Here is a 23,268-nt window from a genome sequence, read left to right on the forward strand (position 1 = left end):
GGGCTTTGGCGGGCTTTGTTTTGCCCACTGTGGCAGAAGCCACAGCAGCTCCAATGCCCAAATTCAGCTGCTTCTCCAGCAGGTACCTGGAGAGCCCAAGTAACAAACCCAAAAGCACAGAATAGTTAAGACCCTGTGGGGCAACTCTGACCATTAAGAGACAGGAAATGGGAAGAAGCCAACACATTTCTCAGCTGTCCTCCCCACACACCTGCCCCCTGGGAGTGTTCTGACAGGTGCCATGATTCTCTGGAGGTTTCCAGCATTGCCTAGCAACCAGCTAAGGTTCTTGTGAAACTGTGGCCAGCTTGATAACATACCACTCATTTTGTGTATGCTTTCTCTCCTTCTCTGCCTAACTCTCTTCTTTCCCCCCTCACTCTAACTTCACATAAAGTATTAGCATATGAGCTTTGTCTTACGCTCTTCTCTGGAGAATCCAGGCTAAGACACAGGTGGTGGCTTAGCCAAGACTAGATGAAACTAGAGGAAAACAAGGGAATAGGAGCAGAGGATGTATTATAACGACTGACTGTGGAACTTAAAGTGAACAAAAACATGAGAATGCTCAGGGGAAAAGGTGGTAGGATCAATGAACTGAAGGTCATGATGGGGCCGAAGACTGCAGGAAATGGGATGGTGGAAGGCGTGAGCTAAAAAGTTCAGGAAGACGCAGTCAGAGTGCTAAGTTTGAAATTAAGATGACAGGGGTGTTTCAGATAATGGTAATTCAAGGGAATGGGTATACAAGGTAGGGTAGAGAACAGGATACCTGGGAGAGAGGTCAAGGAACTAAGAAGTCAAGGTATTTAAGGACCGGGGTCACTGTTGTTTAACTGTTGTCCAGTCATTCACAGTTGCTCTGGGATCAACTATCTTCAGGGATACTGAAATCATAAAAGACTACAGACACTGTACTGTACTAAGTGACAGAAAGGTAGAGGCTACTTCTATTCTAGTAATAGACTAGTAACTCAGACCCCTCCCTGAGAACCTGAACAAAATATTTAAAACATTTGCTTGAAGGAATCAGACAACTGACAAGATAAGGCCAGAATGCAGGAGAGACTGAAGCTTAGGAAGGAACGTCCAGCTACTACTGAGGTCACTCTTCCCCTCAAGGATGTTTGCCAATTTCATAGGGGACCATTAAGAGATTGAGTAATGTATCTGACAGGCTTCCGGAGTTAGGGCAAAGACACTGGACTCCACAAGTACTGCCACTGGGGAGAGGAGAAAAGGACAGCAGCTAGTGAATGCCCGTTTCTTGGTTGACACTCCAAAAGACTATACCCTAGGAGTTAAGGATGAAACTGAAGTAAACAGACCCTCAAAGGGACTGCAGTTCAGCTTTGAATCATTTCAACTGGGTCATCTGAAATTTGATTAAGGTGATTCCAGAGTGCTAGTGTAAATAAATCCTCTCTAGAAGAAGATATTATCCTGGGCCTCCAAAATTTTTTATAACCAATTTTGCAAATTGCAAGTTTGATATAAAACATGTGATAAAAATGACCAGGCATATGAGGAAACAATACAACATGAACAAAAGACAGAAGAAATACAAAATGGAAACAGATCCACAAGCATTCCACATATTAAGAGTTACCAGATTTTAAAACAACTATACTTACAATGTTCCAGGAGATAAAAGACAAGATATACAATTTTAGCAGAGAACTAGGAACTATAAAAAAAGAACCAAATGAAAGCTCTGAAACTAAAAAAAGACTATACAAACTAAAACTAGGAACTCAATGGATGGATTTAAAAGCAGATAGAGAAAGACAACTTAGAATAAAATAAGTCAAATGAAGCCCAAAGATACTAAAATTTGAAAAACACAGACTAGAGGCTAAGAGACAGAGATACAGAACATATATGAAATTGAAGTTTCAAAAAGGAATGGAACAGGGCTTCCCTGGTGGCGCAGTGGTTGAGAATCTGCCTGCCAATGCAGGGGACACGGGTTCGGGCCCTGGTCCGGGAAGATCCCACATGCCGCGGAGCAACTGGGCCCGTGAGCCACAATTACTGAGCCTGCGCGTCTGGAGCCTGTGCTCCACGACAAAAGAAGCCGCGATAGCGAGAGGCCCGCGCACCGTGATGAAGAGTGGCCCCCACTTGCCACAACTAGAGAAAGCCCTTGCACAGAAACAAAGACCCAACACAGCCATAAATAAATAAATAAATAAATAAAATTAAAAAAAAAAAAAAAAGAAAGTAGCAATCAATCATAGTTTGTACACGAGAGGACTGAAAGCATAAATACTCTTTCAAAAAAAAAAAAAAAAAAGGAATGGAACAGAAGCAATAACTGAACAATGACTGAGAAGTTCCTAAAATTAATGAAAGACAGCAAGCCACAGGTTCAAGAAGCCCTAAGAATCCTAAACAAACTTAAAAAAAAAAAAAATTCATACCTAGGGACATCACAATAAAATAGTTGAAACAAAGACAAAGAGAAAAAAATTTTAAACCACCTGAAAAAAAAAAAACAGGCAGGTTACAATAATACTACTTTACTAAAAAAGAAAAGAAGACAATATATGTATATGTATAGCTGATTCACTTTGTTATAAAGCAGAAACTAACACACCACTGTAAAGCAATTATACTCCAATAAAGATATTTAAAAAAAAAAAAAAGAAGACAAAACACAATGAAATACTTCTGAAGTGCTCAAAGAACTGTGGCCTAGAATTCTATACCCAGTAAAAATAACCTTCAAGAATAAACCTGACATAAAAACATTTTCAGATAGATTTATCAATAGCAGGCCTACCCCAAAAGAAATATCACAGGATATTCTGCAAGCAGAAGAAAAATAAACCCAGATAGAAAATTATGAGGGGCACAAAGGAACGAAGGGCAACAAAAAGGGTAAACATGCAAATAAATCCAAATGAAATAACTGTGTAAGATAATTGTTTCTTATAGGAATTAAAACATGTAAGACTTAAAATATAAAACAACAAGGCGGGCTTCCCTGGTGGCGCAGTGGTTGAGAATCTGCCTGCCAATGCAGGGGACACGGGTTCGAGCCCTGGTCTGGGAAGATCCCACATGCCGCGGAGCAACTGGGCCCGTGAGCCACAATTGCTGAGCCTGCGCGTCTGGTGCCTGTGCTCCGCAACAAGAGAGGCCGCGATAGTGAGAGGCCCGCGCACCGCGATGAAGAGTGGCCCCCGCTTGCTGCAACTAGAGAAAGCCCTCGCACAGAAACGAAGACCCAACACAGCCATAAATAAATAAATTTAAAAAAATAAAAAATAAAAAAAATAAAACAACAAGGCACACAGGGAGTACAAGGGGTAACTGAAGGGTTCTATGGTCCTTGCACTGCCCTTTAAGAGGATAAAAGCACCTAGTTTACATCAGATTGATAAATCAAGGATGTAAATTATAATCTCTAAGGGAGAAGATTCTGGGAAAATGGTGGAATAAGAAACACCCGAAATCTGTCTCCCCACCTAGACAACAACTGCACTGGCAGAATCTGCTGATGTAACTACTGAGTAACTCTGGGGTCTACTGAAGGCTTGCAACTTCCAGAAAAAGGGTTGGAAGGTAAATTGTGTTAATTTCAACTTCAGCTTTTACACATGCACCCCTATGTTCATAGCAGCATATTCATAGTAGCCAAGACATGGAAACAACCTAAATGTCTATCGACAAATGAATGGATAAAAAAGATGTAGTATATGTATAAGTGGAATATTACTCAGCCATAAAAAAGAATGAAATAATGCCATTTGCAGCAACATAGACAGACCTACAGATTATCATACCAAGCAAAGTCAGTCAGAAAGAGAAAGACAAATACCATATGATATCACTTATATGTGGAATCTAAAATACTACACATATGTATAACATATCTACAAACATAAACAGACTCACAGACCTAAAGAACAGACTTGTGGTTGCGGGGGGGGGGGGTGTTGGATGGACTGGGAGTTTGGGATTAGCAGACGCAAACTATTATATACAGAATGGATAAACAATAAAGTCCTACTGTACAGCACAGGAAACTATATTGAATATCCTGTGATAAATCATAATGGAAAACAATATGAAAAAGAATGTATATGTATAACTGAATCACTCTGCTGTACAGAAGAAACAATAAACTTTGTGAAAGTCAAAGTCAGAATCTTGAAAGCAACAGAGAAATGACTCGTCGCATTCTAAGGATCCTCAATAAGATTATAAGCAGATTTCTCATCAGAAACTTTGGAGGCCAGAAGACAGTGGGTCAATACATTCAAAGTGCTAAAAGGAAAAATCCATCAACCAAAAAATCTTGTATCTGGCAAAACTGTTCTTTAAACAGCCCTAAAAAGGAAGGAAATTCTGACATATACTACAACATGGATGAATCTTGAGGACATTATGCCAAAGGAATTAAAAAAAAAACAAAACTGTACGATTCCATTTATATGAGGTACTTAGAGCAGTCAAATTCAGAGAGACAGAAAGTAGAAGGGTGGGTGCCAGGGGCTGGGAGAGGAGGGAATGAAGCATATTTAATGGGTATAGAGTTTCAGTTTTACAAGATGAAAAGAGTTCTGGAGATGGAGGGCGGTGATGGTTGCACAACATCATGAATGTATTTAATACCCCAAACTGTGCACTTAAAAATGATTAAAAAAAAAAAAATGATTAAAGATGGTAAATTTTCTGTGTATTTTACCACAATAAAAAAAATTTGGAAACCAAAATAAAACCATTAAGAGAATAGTATTTTGAAAAAGAGCATATAACTACCAAGCTAAGGAAACAGGGTAGAATAATAATAAACAATAAATGCAAAAGAAGATCAAAGGAACAAGAAAGAAACAGAACAGGTGGGTCAAATAAATAGAAAGCTTTCAATCAGTAGATCGAACTACAAATATATGAGCAAATACTTAAAAGAAACTGTAAACGGTACTAAATGTCCCACATAAAAGCAAAAATTTCCTTTTAAGATTTGGATAAAAATGTGTACAGACATACCTAAAACATAAGAATAAAGAAAGACTGAAAGCACAAAGATGAAAAGTCACTACGCAAACACTAACAAAAAGAAACTGGCGTAACTATATTGATATGAGGTAAGAAGCATTACAAGAGATACAGAGTGACTCCATAATAAGGGGTTCACTCCTCCATAGCGACCTTTGGAGAGGCAGCAAAAAGCAGTAGTGAGTGGTATAACCTGATGACATCATATTCACTGTGGGTGTTTCTATGGAAGAGAAAAAAAATGGTACAGAAGTGACAATACAGAACAAGGAAGACATCCCACTTCCAGGCACAGTGATATGAGGAATGTAGGGGAAAAGACAAGTACCACGTGAAAGGGCTGCAGGGAAAATAGTGCCAGCAGGAGACAACGAATTTGCAGTAAGAACAAGAATGTGAGGGACATTCACAAAAGAAATTGAGGATTAGGGGGATTCTGCTGATGTACCCTGAGTTTCAGAAGGCTCAGTATAAAAGTGTCAAGAGAAGGTCAGGGGTGCGAGATGCGATCAGAAAAAAAATGTACAGTGTCTTAGAGATTAAAGCCTATAGAACGAGGGGATGACCTAGGAATCCTGGCCTTCTTGGTGACTGATCACCAAGAAAAAAGCACATACGGGACTCCCCTGGTGGCCTAGTGGTTAGGATTCCAGGCTTTCACACCATGGCCCAGGTTTGATCCCTGGTCCGGGAACTGAGATCCCACAAGCCACGCTGCACGGCCAAAAAGAAAAAGAAAAGAAAAAAGCACATAATGAGATCAATACCAATGGCAGAGAGCAACAGAGAAGCTAGGAGTGCTGAGGGAGGGGAAGGTGGGGTGAGGATCTCGCCAGGAACATCTGAAGTTCTGGGGCTTCCTCTCAACTTCTGTTGAAGCCGCTAGGCTGGCAGAGTAGCAGTCTCACTCTGAGCAGAGGAAAACTTTCTTGATCCCCTGAAAAAGGCTGCGACTCTGAGCTTGGATTTTAAAGAGCCAATAAATCTCTGGTAGCTACCAAAAGGAGGGTTATTCTCAGAGGAAGAAGTAGAGCTGGTTACACAGCCCTCCTCAAAAATCCACCTCTGGAGTTCCTACCTGCCCGAGTTCCAGAAGATTTTACATTGTCTTTAATAGTGTTGTTAAGCACAATTATTCTAACAAAAGAAAATGCTACTTTTCTACGAGTGGTAATGAGGGTAATGAGAGTTCACCAGTTCTGTGCCTTTGTATTTCATTCATTTATTTGTTCAAAAGATTTTTACTTTGTGCCAACTACGTGCTGAACAATGTTCTAGACTCTGGGAATACAGCATAAACAAAAACCTGTGCCTTTACAGAGTTTAAGTTTTAGAACAGATATTAAACAAATATATACATTTATATAACGTTAGTAGGTGCTATGAAAATAAGAAACAGTATACCAGGATAAGGGGGACGGGAGTGCAATGGAGGTTTTCATTTAAATAGGACGGTCAAAATACCTCCTCTGAATTATTCTTGCCCAAAATAATTTTAATCAGAAATTGATCAATCCTCTAAATTTAACCACCAGTTTACAGAAAATATAAAGGATAAAGGAACATGTTAAAAACAGTACAGGGACGCAATCAGAAAATCCAGAATGAGGAAAACTCAACCAGACAATCTAGTGGTTTTCTACAACTAAATTACGAGAGAAATCGAAAACAAAGACAGGAAAATCTATATATTAAGATTTATGTGTGTGCTTTTGGCCAAGATGGGAGTAGCAGAGACCAGATTTACCCTCCTGCTGAAAAATCCACACAAACAAACAAAATATGAGAAACAATGGTCTTCCAGACAACGCACATCACTGATCCTTGAAAGATGGGAAACAAGGGACTTCCCTGGTGGTCCAGTGGTTAAGAATCCACCTTCCAATGCAGGGGACGCGGGTTCGATCCCTGGTGCGAGAACTAAGATCCCGCATGCTGTGGGGCAACTAAACCTGTGCACCACAATGAGAGAGAAGCCGAGAAGCCCGCTTGCCATAACTAGAGAGAAGCCCGCAATGAAGAGCCCACACAGCCCCCAAAAAAAGAAAAACAGGAAACAAAGGAGATGAGCCCTACTGCTATCCCAGCTTCTTGCGTTGAGAGAGCTTCCAGGCCATGGAGCCAGGAGAGTGAAGTGAACCTTTATAAGCAGCTATGGGGATGACAAATAAGCATATTTTTAAAGTGTTCAATATCATTTGTCAGTAGGGAAATGTAAGTTAAAACCACAATATGATACCACTACACACATATTAGAATGTCTAAAATTGAAAAGACTGACCATACCACGTGTTAGTAAGGTTGTGGAGCAACTGGAACTCTCATACACTGCTGGTAAGAATGTAAAATTATAAAACCACTTTGGGAAAGTCTGCAGTTTCTTAAAAAAATTAAGTGTACAACTACTATATCATTCCATTCCTGAGCATTTACCCACAAGAGAAGGAAATATATGTTCACACACAGACTTGTACACAAATATTATTCACAGCAGCTTTATTTGTCATAGCCAAACAATGGAAATAACTCAAATGTCCATCAAGAGGTGAATGAATAAAAAAAATTCTGTTGTATCCATACAAGGTAATACTACTGAGCAATAAAAAAGAAAAATCAAATGATACATGCAACAATGTGGATGAGTCTCAAATTAATTATGCTGAAAGAAGCCAGACAAGATAGTACATAATTTCAGATTCCAATTATATAAAACTCTAGAAAATGCAAACTAATCTACAGTGACAGAAAGCAAATCAGTGGTTGCTTGGGGGAGGAGGGGAAGGTAGGAGGAATCACAAAGAGGCATGAGGAAATCTGGGGGTGGGGGGTGATGAATATATTCAGTATCTTGATTGTGGTGATAATTTCACAGGTGTATACATATGTCAAAACTAATCAAACTGGGACTTCCCTGGTGGTGCAGTGGTTAAGAATCCGCCTGCCAATGCAGGGGACACAGGTTCAAGCCCTGGTCCGGGAAGATCCCACATGCCACGGAGCAACTAAGCCCGTGCGCCACAACTACTGAAGTCCGCGCGCCTAGGGCCCATGTGCTGCAACAAGAGAAGCTACTGCAATGAGAAGTCCGCACATCACAATGAAGAGTAGCCCCCGCTCACTGCAACTAGAGAAAGCCTGCACGCAGCAACGAAGACCCAATGCAGCCCAAAATAAATAAATCTATTAAAAAAAAAAAACTATCAAACTGTACACTTTAAATATGACAGTTTATTAAATGTCAATTATACCTCAATAAAGCTATTTTTTAATATTTTATTTATCAATTTATTTTGGCTGTACTAGGTCTTAGTTGCAGCACATGGGATCTTAGTTACAGCGTGCAGGGTCTTAGTTGTGGCATATGGACTTCTCAGTTGCGGCATGCATGTGGGATCTAGTTCCCCGACCAGGGATCGAACCCAGGCCCCCTGCATTGGGAACTCGGAGTCTTAACCACTGGACCACGAGGGAAGTCCCAATAAAGCTTTTTTTTTAAAAAATAAATTTATTTATTTATTTATTTTTGGCTGTGTTGGGTCTTCATTGCTGCGAGCAGGGGCTACTCTTTGTTGCAGTGTGCAGGCTTCTCATTGCGGCAGCTTCTCTCGTTGTAGAGCACAGGCTCTAGGCACTCGGGCTTCAATAGTTGTGGCACGTGGGTTTCAGTAGCTGTGGCTCACAGGCGCATGGGCTTAGTTGCTCCGTGGCATGTGGGATCTTTCCAGACCAGGGCTCAAACCTGTGTCCCCTGCATTGGCAGGAGGATTCCTAACCACTGCGCCACCAGGGAAGTCCCAATAAACCTATTTTTTTAATGCAACATGTGCATCATGTTTGAATGCTGATCTAAACAACTACTTAAAAAGAGACGACTGGAGATTTAATTATACTAAGGAACAAATATTAATTTTATTTAATTGTGCTATCTGTGGTTAGATTTTTTGTTGTTATTGTTATTGTTGTTTTTTATATTTAAAGACTTAATTGTTTTAGAGCAGTACTAAGTTTATAGCAAAATCAAGAGGAAGATACAGAGATTTCCCATATACTTTCTGCCCCTACATATGAATAGCTTCTCCCATTATCAACATCCCCACCAGAGTGGGGCATTTGTTACCACTGACGAACCTATGTTGACACATCATAATCACACAAAGTCCATAGCACACTAGGGTTCACTTTTGGTGGTGTACATTCTATGAGTTTGGACAAACGTATAATGACATGTATCCATTACTATGGTATCCTAGAGTATTTTTCCTGCCCTAAAAATCCTCTGTGTTCAGCCTAATCATTCCTCCTCCTCCTCTAACCTCTGGCAACCACTGATCTTTTTACTGTCTATGTAGTTTTGCTTTTTCCAGAATATCACATAGTTGAAAGAATACACTATGACACTAGACTATCTGTATTTTAGGGATAACATACTTACAGATGGATAGGTAGGTAGGTCAAGACACGCCTCATTGAGAAGGTAACATTAAGCAAAGATTTGTAAGAAGCAAAGGAGATAAAAGTCATAAAAGTAATACAAGAACCAGACTAAGTAGGTCTTGTAAGGCCGTTGTGAAGTCTTTCACTTTTACCCTAAGTCAAACACGGGCCACTGTGAGGTTCTGAGCAGTAGAGAAACATACTGACTTACATTTTAACATGTGGAAGCAGAAGGCTTACTAGAAGGCAACCTCAGTAATTAAAGTTATAGATGATGATGGCTTATAGGAGGACAGCTGCAGTGGCGGCAAATAAGAAGCAATCATACTCTCCAAGCTAGCGGAGATGGTCTGTAGGCAGGGATACGGAAATGATATAGGCAGTTCCCACCCTCAATGGGCAGTGGCGAAGACAAAGAAGCTAATACTTACCTAAAGATAGAGAAGTGCTATGACAGAAGTAAGTAACAAGGTACAAGAGGAAGACAGACAAGGTGGACGCAACTTAGAGGAGAGATGGGAGAAGAGTCCATGATAATTCTCCATAAATGTTGCCTGAATTATTATGTGCGGGTATCTCAACCTCAAAACTGCTACATCCCCTATTCAGCGGATGGCACCACCAATCACCAAGTCACTTAAGCCAAAATCCTAGGAGTTGTCGTCGCCTCCTTGTGCCCCACATTAAATCTACCATTGCAGTCTGTCTACTGTAACCGCTTAAGAGCTTTCCAACACATCCTCATTTCCCTCCGACCCTCACGGCATCCCCTCACCAGAACTTGACTCCGTGAGCGCCGGGATGCCTGGTCTGTTCGCAGTGCCCACAACAGTGTCTGGCACACAGCACGTGCTCACTTACAAGTTTCTAAATAAATAAGTGGTCTTCTCTACCTTCCGTTAATTCACTCCCACAAGCTCTCCTCCTCACAACAACCAATCATCTTTCCAAACTGCACGTTCACAGCACTCTGTGGCTTCGAACTCTCCAGCCTTGCTCAATGAAGAGCAATGACTCTAAGTGGGGCAGTGTAGCTTTAAAACGCATGGTCAGTATGACAGGTAGTATTTCACAAGAATATTACACTATTGCTTCCATAACACAAACATTAATGTGTTATTTTTAAGAGACGTAAGTCTTAATGGTTATTAAAGCTCGTTTAATTTTGCACAGCAATGGGAACCACTGACAAGTGGTTATTAAAAATCACTTAATTTTGCAGAGCAAAGGGAACCACTGAAAAAACGAAACAAGAACCTACAGAATGGGAGAAAATATCTGCAAGTGATGCGACCAACAAGGGGTTAATATCCAAAATATACAAACATCTCATACAACTCAGTATCAAAAAAAACAAACCCAATCAAAAAATGGGCAGAAGACCTGAATAGACATTTTTCCAAAGAAGACATACAGATGCCCAACAGGCACATGAAAAGATGCTCAACATCACTAATTATTAAAGAAATGCAAATCAAAACCACAGTGAGGTAACTCCTCACACCAGTCAGAATGATCATCAACAAAAAGTCTACAAACAACAAATGCTGGAGAGGGTGCAGAGAAAAGGGAACCCTGGTGCACTGCTGGTGGGAATGTAAATTGGTGCAGCCACTATGGAAAACAGTATGGAGGGTCCTTAAAAAACTAAAAATAGAACCACCGCATGATTTAGCAATTCCACTCCAGGGTATATCTCCAAAAGCACAGAAAACACTAATTCAAAAAGATACATGAAAAAAAAAAAAAAAAAGCACCCAGTGTTCCTAGAAGCACTATTTACAATAGTCAAGACTTGGAAGCAACCCAACTGCCCATCAACAGACAATATGATTAAGAAGATGTCACACACACACACACACACACACACACACACACACAGGAATATTACTCAGCCATAAAGAATGAAATACTGCCATTTGCGGCAACATGATGGACCTAAATAATATTATGCTTACTGAAATAAATCAGACAGAGAAAGACAAACACTATAATATCACCTACATAAGGAATCGAAAAAATAATACAAATGAATGTATATGAAAAACAGAAACAGACTCACAGATATAGAAAACTCATGGTTACCAAAGGGGAGAGGGAAGGGGGGAGGGAAAAATTAGAGGTATGCAATTAACAGATACAAAATACTATATATAAAATAGATAAGCAACAGGAGTTACTGTATAGCACAAGGCATTATACCCATTATCTTGTAACAACTTACAATGTAGTATAATGTGTAAAAATACTGAATCACTATGCTGTACACCTGAAACTAACACAATATTGTAAATCAACTATACTTTAATTAAGATAAAATAGGGGGCTTCCCTGGTGGCGCAGTGGTTAAGAATCCGCTTGCCAATGCATGGGACACTGGTTCGAGCCCTGGTCCGGGAAGATCCCACATGCCACAGAGCAACTAAGCCCGTGCGCCACAACTACTGAGCCTGCGCTCTAGAGCCCACGAGCCACAACTACTAAAGCCCACGCGCCTGGAGCCCATGCTCCGCAACAAGAGAAGCCACCTCAATGAGAAGCCCGTGCACCGCAACGAAGAGTAGCCCCCCGCTCGCCACAACTAGAGAAAGCCCGCGTGCAGCAACAAAGACCCAACGCAGCCAAAAAATAAATAAAATAAATAAAAATTAAAAAAAAAAAATAGGGAGTCCCCTGGTGGCCTAGCGGTTAGGACTCCGCACTTTCACTGCTGTGGCCCAGGTTCAATCCCTGGTCAGGGAACTGAGATCCCACAAGCCACACGGCATGGCCAAAAAATAAATAAAATAAAATAAATAAAAACATTTAAATGACATTTAAAATAAATTCCAAATAGAGGATGACTGCTAGTAAGTAGAGGGTTTCTTCGGGGGTAATGAAAACGAAATTAGACAGTGGTAACGGTTGTACAACTCTGTGAATATACTAAAAACTGCCAAACTGTACACTTAAGAGAGTGAATTTTATGGTGTGTGAATTGTATCTTAGTAAAGCTATTATTTAAAAATAAAATAAGCTCCTTAGCTTGGCACACCAGGCCCTTGTGATCTGTCATGTGCCTACCTCTATAGTCTCACCTTCCACCACTTTCCTGATTACCTCCCCAAGCCTCAATTATATCAAACTTCCTCAAAAATGTCACATCCTCTCTACCCACAGGATCTAAACATATGGATCCCTCAGCCTGGAGAGCTTCCCTTCATATGCCCTTCAAGACCTACCTAAGGGTCACCTCGGGAAAGCCCTCCCTTCCACATCCAATTGCAGCCACCTCACCTCGTCCCGCCATGCCCCCAGGCTGTCGGAGCACAGGCATACTTTATCACACGGCACTCACATACACCAGACGAGGCATTTTATGACTACTGGATATAGTAAGTATTCAATAAATAAGTCTAATATACAACTTCATTTTCTGTAATGTGGAAAAGCAAATTTACTAAACTTTAGCCAAAAAAGTTTTTTTTTGCTAAAGCAAAGATGACAAAAATCTTACAATTATAGGGACTTACCTGGTGGCACACTGGTTAAGAATCTGCCTGCCAATGCAGGGGACACGGGTTTGAGCCCTGGTCCAGGAAGATCCCACATGCCGCGGAGCAACTAAGCCCGTGCACCACAACTACTGAGCCCACGTGCCACAACTACTGAAGCCCGCGCGCCTAGAGCCCGTGCTCCGCAACAAGAGAAGCCACCGCAATGAGAAGCCTGCGCACCGCAACAAAGAGTAGCCCCCGTTCGATGCAGCTAGAGAAAGCCCGCATGCGGCAACGAAGACCCAATGCAGCCAAGAATTTAAAAAGGCAAAAAGTAATTTAAAAAAAACTTACAATTATTAAATCTGGTTGCCAGACATACAGGACTCATTAATATTTCTATTGTTTTCCACATGTTCAAATTCTTCATAAGCAAAAAAGCAAACTCATTAATGTTTAGGAAAACTACATAAGTGCAAAATCCTGTAACAGAGAGAAAAATTAGTGTTCTTAGACCACCAGAAGTAAAAGGAGTCCATCGTTTTCTCACACGAGTTCCTAAAAGTATGTACAAAAGTGCAATGTGTAGAAAGCAAGACAATAGATGTGTCAGAGGGGAATTACACTCCTGAAAAGCTAAAACTAAAAAACACCTAATTACATCTCATCTTACTTTTTCCAGAGCATAATTCCAATTTCATACATGTTCTTAAATTGGTTTTTTCCTTCACAGTTAAACACAGTCCACCAATGAATGTGTCTAATTGAGGCAAAAGTTGCATGCTTTTAGAATGCCTAATGATTATTAGCTTTGTCTTAACTGCATTAAAGTCTGTAGAACTTAAACTTCAAATCCTTGGTATCAACACTTTCACTTTGCTACTGCTACTTGATCTTAATAAGATAGAAAGTGTGGTTTCAAAACTTTTTTACAGCAATACAACTCTTACTTTAAAAATTATCTAGAAACTTAAAACGCAAAACTAAATAAAAGCTCAGCTACTCCAGCTTCTACCCTGCTTTAGCAGGGTGAGGGGCCTGCATGCCCACCCCCAACCTCTCTGCTCCACTAACAATACTGTACAAAAATGGCAATGCCATGGAAACTGACCCGTTGCCAAGCAAGCAGAACACCAGCAAGGACTCAAAATGATAGTTCATCAGTTATATAAAACCCTCATTCAGTTTAGGAGGATCAATATATGGCATATGAAAGTGCCAGATGTTCAAAATCTAAAAGGCATCGAGCCAAAAATGACTAGGAAACAATAAAAATTCTGTAAGAAGTGCTTCAAAAGGAACACACACACACAAATACTTATTAAATCTCAGCAAGATGGAAGTCTAAGACAGTCCAAGAATGAGATATTTCCTAAATTATACTTTTCTCTGAAAAAGTATTAGTTCTTAATTAGAACGAATAATTTTTAAATAATATATTTTATAAAGAATAGTGAATTCAAAAAAAAAAAATCCTGCTTTGGAAAATTCTGGCTAGAATCATCAGATTTCAATGAGTAGGCAGACTAAGCACTCTATCATGAACACTGAAATGAATAGTGGCTATATGAAAACATAAAATTTGATATTCTGGTTTCTAAAAGCATTATTATTATTCTATTTACAGAATGCTTCCATGAACATAAAACCCAAACTTAAAAGTTTAAAAGCCACAACAAGCCAAAGCAATTTGCAGAAAAAACAACAAAGCTGAGGGTTATCATGTTCCCTGATTTCAAACTACATTACAAAGCTACAGTAAACAAAAGAGTATGGTACTGGCCCCAAAACAGGGACATAGATAAATGGAACAGAATAGAGAGCCCAAAAATAAGCCTACATTTATACAATCAATTAATCCACAACAAAGGAGACAAGAATATGCAATAGGGAGAAGACAGCCTCTTCAATAAATGGTGTTGGAAAAATCAGACAGCTACATGCAAAAGAATAAAACTGGACCACTTTCTCACACCATATACAAAAATAAACTCAAAATGGATTAAAGACTTAAATGTAAGACCTGAAACCATACAACTCCTAGAAGAAAACACAGGCAGTACACTCTGGTTGCCAGAAGGGATGGGGTGGGGGGCGGGTGGGTGAAACAGGTGACAGGGATTGAGAGGTACAAACCTCCAGTCATGGGGATGTAATATATAGCATAAGGAATATGGTCAATAATATTGTAATAACTTTGTATGGGGACAGATGGTTACTAGACTTATCCTGGCGGTCATTTCATAATGTGTGCAAACGTCAAATCATTATGTACTATACCTGAAACTAACATAACATTGTACATTAACGATATTTCAATTAAAAAAAAAAAAAGCCCTAACAGCTTCAAGAAGAAACGAAATAGATTAGGGGTAAAAGACAACATGTAAATGTGTACTAATGTTTTCTTTAAAAAAGGAAATATAACCAATTCCTCTACTTTTCTTTTTTAAAAAATCTAGACTTCTGCTTCCAGCCAAGGTGGGGTGACATGAACCAGATTTACCCTGTCATTATGAACTAAAAACGAATGTACAAAGCAATAGTCTTCAAGACACTGGACACCAAGCAACAGAGTACAAGGATCCCTGAGAGATAGGAAACGAATGAAGTAAATCCTACAACTGCCCCGGTTTATTGCCTGGAGAGAGTTTCCAACTGGCAGCACAGGGAGAGAGAACCCAGGGAAAGTCAGGCAATCTCCCCAAGTTTAGGAGGCAAGCTTAGGCCAAGGAAGCCAGGGCAGCTAGAGTTTGTAGGGCAGGATACCAGAAAAGAGAGAGCTGCACAGAAAGAGAACTCCAGAGATCTCCTGCTTGAGTATTCAGCATAGTACTGATCAGCACATGCCTGTGAAGGAAATACTTGAGGTTTCTGGATAAAGAACTACTCAAAAGAATAAAAAGAATAATCCATGAGGCTCACACAGGGCCAAGAAGAGTGCCTATTCCCAACAGCCAGAGTGGAAAACCTCAGAATTAAAGGACTATTGGGTAGAGTAAGTACTCAGAAGGGTTTTGGCTCAGTAGTGGGAAATTATTAGCCCTAGACTAAATGCTGCTCTGATCCCACCTAACAAAGCTTAAAAGCAAGATCTGAAATGAACAAACCATGTCTAAGGAACTTAACCATGTTCCAGAACAAAGCGCAAGAATATTTATAGGAATATAAAGATACCCAGCATCCAAAGTAAAATTCATAATGTCTGGCATCCAAACAAAAATTACCAAACAAGTAAAGAAACAGGAAAAGACAACCCATAAAGAGGAAAAAAATCAATCAGTTGACACCAACTCAGAAATGAGATGGATGGGAGAATTAGTAGACCAGGGCATTAAAACAATTACAACTGTATTGCAAAGTGTTTGAGAAGTTTGAGGCAAGGCTGAGTATGCTCGGGAGACCTGAGATACATTAAAAAAGCCCATATCACACCTGAAACTATCACAACACTGTTAGTCAACTGTACTTCAATAAAAAAATGAAAAATTTTTTAAAAGACCCAAATCAAACTTCTAGATATGAAACCTGGAAGATGAAAAAAATACATGTATTAACAGCACATTAGATGCTGCAAAAGAAAAGACTGGCAAACTTAAAGATATAGCAATAGAAAGCAGTCAAAATGAAAGAGAGGGGCTTCCCTGGCGGTGCAGTGGTTAAGAACCTGCCTGCCAATGCAGGCGACACGTGTTCGAGCCCTGGCCCGGGAAGATCCCTCATGCTGCGGAGCAACTAAGCCCGTGCGCCACAACTACTGAGCCTGAGCTCTAGAGCCCGCGAGCCACAACTACTGAGCCCACGCGCCACAACTACTGAAGCCCGCATGCCTAGAGCCTGTGCTCCGCAACAAGAGAAGCCACCACAATGAGAAGCCTGCACACTGCAGCGAAGAGTAGCCCCCGCTCGCTGCAACTAGAGAAAGCCCATGTACAGCAACAAAGACCCTACGCAACCAAAAAAAAATAAAATAAATAAATTTATTTAAAAAAAAGAAAGAAAAAGACTGACCAGAGCATCAGTAAGCAGTGGGACTTCAAACAGCCTAATATATGCACACCTGTGTATGTGTAAATATGTATAGTTTACTTTACATCAATTAAACCTCAATAAAGCTGTTTTAAAAACCTAACCTTTTCTGGGCTTCCCTGGTGGCAAAGTAGCTAAGAATCCACCTGCCAATGCGGGGGACACAGGTTCGAGCCCTGGTCCAGGAGGATCCCACATGCCGCAGAGCAACTAAGCCCATGCGCCACAACTGCTGAGCCTGCGCTATAGAGCCCAAGAGCCACAATTACTGAGCCCTCATACCACAACTACTGAAGCCCGTGCACCACAACTACTGAGCTCACATGCCGCAACTACTGAAGCCTGCGTGCCTAGAGCCCGTGCTCCGCAACAAGAGGAGCCACTGAAATGAGAAGCCCGCGCACCGCAATGAAGAGTAGCCCCCGCTCGCCACAACTAAAGAAAGCCCGCGCAGCAAGGAAGACCCAACGCAGCCATAAATAAATAAATAAAGATCCCTTAAAAAAAAAAAAAAGGCTGAGCCTTCATATTGTTAATTTTTTAAGTCCTACATTTATCTTCAATATAGCCATATGTCTTAATCATTTAATTATCCTTTTGGTATAATTAGGTACTAAATAACCACCTCAAAAAACAAACCTCTCCAAGCTTTCAATTTTTACTTGCTTTCTCAAGAAGCCTATTTTGAATACATTAATAGCAATATTTTAACAAATACTCCACTAGAGGAATTCAGTACACAGCCATCATAATATTTATCGGCTGTTCCAATATCACATTTCATCATGCACCTTGATTAAAGAGGCAAAACTACTGAACTAATTATAAAAATTAAAAAGAACAAAGATTTCATCAGAACCTCTAGATCAGTGCTGTCCAACAGCACTTTCTGGGATAATGGAAATGTCCTACTTGGCGCCATCCAATACAGCAGCCAATAGCTACATACTTGAAATGTAGCTAGTGTGACAGAACTGAATTTTTAATTTTATTTGATTTTAATAAATTTAAATTTAAATAATTATAGATCACTAGTGGCTATATTACTGGACAGCACAGCTCAAGACAATTTAAAAGAAAATCTAGATTGAAATTCTTAAGAAAGATTAGCATTTTCAAAATAAGTTTTTAACATTTACAGCTTATATATATTATTAATTTTTAAATTAATGAACATCATAAAATCAAACACAGAAAAACCCCTATTTTTAAGGCTTGGCTCAAAGGACCACTTCACCTAAAACTTCTTCCTGGTTTCTTCAATGCCCCTCCTCCACCCCAGGGTCAGGTGACCCCGCGACACCATGCCTCACAGCACCCTCTGTGTGCTTGCTGCCATCAGTGACAGGGGGAGGGGGAGAGTGGGAAAGGGGAAGTAGATGCTTAAGGGAGATGAAGTTTTCTCTTGGGGTGATGAAAACACTTTGGAACTAGATGGTGTGGGTGGTGGGTGCACACAATGCAAATGTACTAAATGCCACTGAATTCTTCACTTTAAAATGGTTAATTTTATGTCATATGAAATTCACCTTGATAAAAATAAATTTTTAAGAATGCATCTAAGATGTGTATCTCTAATTCATACAAATTCATTACTAAAAAGGCACAGAAAACAGGGAAAACCAGCTTTTAAATGCAACTTTAAAGCTCATTTTTTTCCCTTGGGTTTCCATTTCTTAACTAAACTTGGTGCTTAATTATCAACTGTCCATTACAAAATGCCTATTCAAGGTAAGTCAGTCAGTGCACACAAATGTTCTTATTAAATGCAGAATCACATTCAGCTACATCAAGTGAGAAGAGAAACCTTTAGATATTTAAACCGAATTGGTGGCTCAAAAAACTAAGACAGCAGAAGCACATGACACCACGAAGACTTTATGGAACCGAGTAAGACCAGACTAGCCAAGTACTTACCCTACTCTTCTTACCATCCTGATCGCCCTATATCCACACTAAGTCTGAAAGCAGAACTAGCCCAAGCCCAGAAGCTTCTATGTCAGTAAAGCAGGATCTGCAATCTTCAGTAAGAGTATGCATGTGTGTAAAACAGCACAGTTTAAGTGAATAGAATGTTTAACCGATGCCCAAAATTTTAATTAACCTTTTCAGGCATAAATAGGGCCATCAGGTAGTATTTCTTGGTCACTAGATGAAACCGCTGAAAAGGATAACCACAGCCAAACTTCAGGAGCAGAGACTCACCCCAGTACCCTTGGTATAAGTACAAGGCAAACCTTGGGGTTCTGGGCAGACAAAAACTAGTCCTTAGTTAACTTACACTATGATCAAATCAAACATGGCAAACTTCACAAACAGAATAAAGCTTACAATTTTAAGTATACTCTGGTCTTTGAAAAATAGAATACAATTCACTAATAACACCAAGAAATAAATACTTTGGGGATTTTTTGAGAGGCAGGACAGGGTTAGTTTGGTTTTTGTTTTTTTGATGGGGGAGGAAGGATGGGAATAATATGCAAGGGAGGAAAATTCGTTGTTGAACAATACTAACCAGATAGCTGTACAGGTGAAACCAAGGGGTTTTTTTAAAATGCTCTCTTAGATATTTTAATTTGTGTATCTTTTCACACTTTATTAAGACCTGGTTCTTAAATTCATTCCACAGCTCAAGTTCAGTGCGAATCTGTAGAAAAACATATGGGGGGGATAGATATTTAAATGTTATACTCAACTGTTAAACTAAAGGGTAACCAACATAACAGGGTCCATTGTAACCTTATGTCATCCAATCGCAAGAAATCACTCCCCTCAAAAAACAATTGTATTTTACACTCTAAAAATGACTATTTCCACATACATGGAGTAAAGCAACTCATTCCAATTTGCCCTAGTCAACCAAGCCAGATACCTCCCATTTCATTTGTGTTTTCACTGCCAGGAAGCGGAGGATTGTAATTGGACGTGAAGCAGGCTCTGGCAACCCTAAACATAAAACTCCACAATACCTGGGACCACATGGAAACGACTAAGCAATTGATCCAATAAAGTATTGCTCCTAAGTGTTTTTTCTTAAAGAGTATTTCTGGCTGGCTCTCCCTGAAATACACTAGATTGGAATCGGACAGCAACTTACACTTAATGGGATGTTGGTGTTTTTCCTTTCTTAGTGACATATAAAATAATGGTGCTTCCGACAACGGCTGGCATCTTAGAATGGGTTACCTTGGGCAAGTTACCAGGTTGAACCATAACAATAAGCCTCTCCATGCCTCCGTTTCCTCATATGGAAAACGGTGATAACAACTTTATCTGGTATGACTGCTGTGATTGTTGTGTTAAATCATTAATAGGTATAAAGTGTTCAAACCAGTCTGGCACACAGCCAGCACTACACTAACCTGGCACTGACAGATCGTTCCTTCAAGGATCTTCTATGAGTGATGATAAGCTGCACCCCCCTAGCCACACACTCGCCCACTCCCTTATAATCAGTGACAAACCCATAAGACAGCGGAATTTGGTTTTACTCCACAGCACGTTAACCTGTTATAGGAAACTGACCATCATGGAAACTAAAGCTGTAACTTTAACCTCTAACTAGTATGCTGTTATAACTAGATGCTGGACAGAAATTAAATCAGAGCTTTTCAAGTCATCTGGTACTGAAATTTAGGTCAATCGGTTAATAATTAGTACACCAAATGAACTGAATAAAGTTGAAACATAACAAAAAAAGATGTGTCAATTCTCAGTGACATTCATCTTAGAAACCAGGAGTCCTAGTGACAATTATTATAGGAGCTATGTACCAAGTTCAGTCTCTGAGCAGGAACATATCCAACCAGGGATATATTTTTATTCCTTCCTGAAAAGAAACTCAATCAACCCCCATACTAGAGAGAAAACAAAAAACTCTACATATGTAACCCTAATAAAGGATCAGTATCCAAATATATAAAGAACTCCCACAAATCAGTAAGAAAAAGTACACCCTACAGAAAAAGAGCAAAAGATATATTCACAGAAGGAAACCAAGTAGCCAAAAAAACATATAAAAGCACACTTAACCTCACCAGTAATTTAGAAAAATGCCAACATAAACCACAAAAAGACAGTACTGCAAAAAGTTAATAAACCTAACACCTTAGTGAAAATTGGCTGAAGGAAAGGAATTTTCTGTGCCTGTTAGTGGCAATGTACTTGTCTGGAAAACACCAAAGCAAATGAATATGCACAAATAATTCCATTTACAAAAAGACTTTGACAATAACAAAACATATTGCTTTTCACACATAAGTACGTATTGAAGTACAAAAACACACATGGGCACTCTGCCGGCCTTGAGAGTGTGACACTCAGATCTCCCTTCAAGAGAGAAAGAGCTGAGAGAAGTGTAATTAGCTGACAGCCCCAGCTGCCCAGCACCTTTGGGGTCCACTGCAGCATTCGTACCAACGCCAGGCCAAGGACTGAACACAGCCGGCATTCTAGGGCGGGCCCTTTCCTGCCCAACGCGCTCTAACAGACACCCTGTCCTCCGGCTGCACTGCAGTCTTCGGCTCCGGGATCCAATCGTCAATCGTCCTTCCTTCTGTTTTCCTTCACAGGTGTCACACCTGCACCCATTCTGAAGGCTTTGCCACCTAACCTTCTTCCTCTCCTCTCTATCATCCCAGGCATTTACCACTATGACACTTTTTTTTTTAATAAATTTATTTATTTTTATTTTATTTATTTTATTTTTGGCTGTGTTGGGTCTTCATTGCTACGCGCTGGCTTTTCTCTGGTTGTGGCAAGCTTCCTTGCAGTGCGCAGGCTTTTCATTGCAGTGGCTTCTCTTTGTTTCAGAGCATGGGCTCTAGGCACGTGCGCTTCAGTAGTTGTGGCACTTGGGCTCAGTAGTTGTGGCTCGTGGGCTCTAGGGCACAGGCTCAGTAGTTGAGGCGCCCGGGCTTAGTTGCTCCACGGCATGTGGGATCTTCCCAGACAAGGGCTCGAACCTGTGTCCCGTGCACTGGCAGGCAGATTCTTAACCACTGTGCCACCAGGGAAGCCCCACTATGACACTCTTGCACGCCTAATTCTATCTTGGCATCTGCTTCATAGAGGATGCAAACTATCACAGGGATAACAAAAATCAACTTCCAATTAGTGAAGGCAGGAGCGGAAGAATTAGCCTCTACCTGCACCTGAAGCAAGTATGTCCTAATATCAGCAGTGTTTAATCACAGTGGTGGGCAGGTAACTGTAGATATTATTTTCTTTTTTATTTGAATGGGTTTTTAAAATAACTCTATCTTTACAATTCTATCCTACCTTATGATAATTTGCAAAGACATTCCAACATCTAATCACTATCTAATCACTTCAATTTTAGAAATTTAACTCTTACTCCTGGTTCTAAAATCATGCACCGGTATTACCGTTCCCAATTATTGTATGCAGTAACAATGCTCTAAAACAGTAAGAGTTTTAAGTTTGGCTTCATTGGCCTCAAGTCTACCTGGAGATACGTTTAATGACTGAAAGACAAATACAAGTCACTTTGTCTCGGCAGGCCTTACTTTCCTCATCTAGAACACAGGAAGGCTGCACTGGGCAGACACTACAATTCTCTCTCTCGTTTCTCCAAGGAAGGGAAAATCCAGAAATTTCAAAGAATTATGTCTAACTGTGTGATTTTTTACTAAGATCACCATCTTTAAAGAATTTGACTAATTTGAAAAAAATAGGAGTTTTAGGCTTTACTGTCAACATTTCATTTAAATGACATTTTAATGTTATTTTAAACTATTTGTCTCAAACATTTTAGCAAAACACCTTTTGTCACCTTACACCATTCTATTTTTTAAATACTTTTTTTTTTAAATCAACAACAGAAAACATAAAACTCAACCAGAAGACAGATATATGTATTCGAAGAATTTCCGTAACACAAAACAGAAGAAATTGTTAAATTACAACTATTATCCCTTATCATTTCTAGGGTCACAAATATTTTCCATAATTGCTATTTAAAGCTGTAGGAATTAACTCACTCCAAATCACTGAATCAGCATTCAATCCCCAATTCCTACCTTATTCAGACTTTTACTGTGCTGCTACAGAGATTCCCTCCACAAAAGGGATTTCCAGTTCTGTTTTAAATATAAAAACCAATACAAGCCTTATTTCTTACTTTTACATTATGCATGGAACCTCTAAAGAAAAGCTCAGAAGAAAGTGAGGGCTAAATTACAACAATCTATATAGCAGAGAGTAAAATATAAAAAGTAAAATAAACTGGGGGAGAATACAGTAACTTGGATAGACTTTAATGTTTCATCTCCAAAGACTAAGAAGTTAGTTGCAACTA

The 23,268-nt window shown here is 39.8% G+C and overlaps 1 protein-coding gene across 4 annotated transcripts in view; it reads right to left on the reverse strand.

Annotated features, from left to right (window-relative positions):
- The window catches only part of RCOR1 (REST corepressor 1), a 117,881-nt gene that overhangs the window by 88,983 nt on the left and 5,630 nt on the right, over window positions 1–23,268 (reverse strand). The window lies entirely within an intron of this gene.

This window comes from Balaenoptera borealis (assembly GCF_965194805.1).
Source record: "Balaenoptera borealis genome assembly, chromosome: 3".
Lineage (NCBI taxonomy): Eukaryota > Metazoa > Chordata > Mammalia > Artiodactyla > Balaenopteridae > Balaenoptera > Balaenoptera borealis.